We start from the raw sequence: 1733 nt of genomic DNA, 5'->3' as shown, positions 1-1733 counted from the left end.
TTCCCTGGTTGATCTAGTAAATAACCTTTCAGGAGGGTTCCTCAGAGTTTGGGTTTCTAAGGATCCTGATCAGCCCTTCAGGAAGATTTAGGACGATGGCCCGCATGCTTCAATGGAGAAACAGGGTAGATTTGTTTTTAGGCACAATTCCCAGTTCATGCCACCAAGAAATGGCGTTTGGTTTTTTAAACCTATTACCTTTCTAGGGGTGAAGAACTCCACCTGTAGGAACCCTCGTTTCTAGATATAGAGAACCTAGCACAACATCTAAGCTCCGTGGATCACGTGGGAGCCTAAATCCTGGAAAATGGGGACAAAGCTGGGAGGCCTTGTCTGTTTGGGTGGCTGTCTGGCGCCCCCTTGTGTTCAGTGTCTGGACCCAAAAGAGCCGAAAAGCAGCACGGATGGAGTGTCAAATGGCTGAGCTATTTTCCACCGACAGCCTGTGGCCAGTGAGAAGCCAGAGGAGCGGGCTCAGGAGTGGATGCAGCCCCCTCCGCTGACCATCTGGGATGTGTTCCCAGCCCTGGTGGAAGCACACTTGCTAGGACAAGCTGCCTAGAACGGGACAGGTGGAAGCAGTGCCCAAGGTCACCCAATTGTCTCCACCAGGGAGATGGATCATTGTGTCCCTCCTGCTGGGTGTTTGGCCAGCGGGCTTTTCCTCTGGACTTAGTGCCCAGGCCAGAGGCGCTTATAGACTCTTTTTTAAAAAAGCAACAAAAAAACAGATATTCACTGCTCTGCTGAAAACAGCTTGGGCCCCTGAGGAGACATTGCAGGGGCAGTTTTGAACGTGCTACGTCAGTGGGCCGTAATGGGCACGGTGTGCCTAGCAGAGGTACATCCCACCCTCGGCTGTAAATAGCCCTTAACGGGCTGACGCAGAAAGCCTGGCATTGGCTCTTCCTCCTGCCCTGCCCGCTCCCCCTGACTCCCACCCCAGGGGCTCTGCCATCCCAGATCACCAAATCATGCCCCTGGTGTGAAAAGATGCCCTCGGCTCCCGGGCAGTGGCACCTCCAGTGTGGAACTGCACAGCTGGTGCCAAGCTTCCTGGGTCAGTTCTGGCCATAGAGTGGGGCTCACCCAGCAGCTCTGATGGGAGCCTTAATCCCTGGTTAGATCCTGGCTCTCCCTCATATAAGCTGAGTCACATCAATTGTCAGTGAAAATCTCTAAGCCCCAGTCTCCTCATTGGCAAAAGGAAGATCTCAGGCCTGAAGTTAGCCCAACCTGTATCTAGGGATTTTAGAGAGTTAAGTATGTTGATAAATCGAACAGACACCTTCTTGCCTCTAAGCCTTTGCACATGCTGTTCCCACTGCCTGGAACAGTTTTCCTCCTCATGTCCTTCTCTAGTCTGACGTCTCTTTATCTTCAGTCTCCACTTAGACTTCTTCAGAAACCCATCTATGGTCCCCTGAGCCTGGGCTTGGTCCCCTCCAGGGGTTCCCATAACCCCCTGCATGTCCCCGGTCCCAGCAGTGACCATGTGGTATGGTCATCGGCCGGTCTAGATCCTCACTTGAACCCTATGAGCCCAGAGCAGGGATCACATCTGCATTATTCACCTCGACACCTGCAGGGCCTGGTGCAGCGTTTGGCATGTAGTACGCACTCAATAAATATGTGTTGAATAGGTGGATGGGCTGAGAATGAAACACAGGCTGGGGCCAGAGGGTAGAGGCCGAGTCAGGAAGGCAGCTAACGAGAAAGGCGCACATCACGGC

Source organism: Delphinapterus leucas, chromosome 13, assembly GCF_059928025.1.
Source record: "Delphinapterus leucas isolate spDelLeu-1000000601 "Yukka" chromosome 13, BTC_Dleu_Yukka2, whole genome shotgun sequence".
Classification (NCBI taxonomy): domain Eukaryota; kingdom Metazoa; phylum Chordata; class Mammalia; order Artiodactyla; family Monodontidae; genus Delphinapterus; species Delphinapterus leucas.
Note: the sequence above shows the minus strand (reverse complement) of the source record.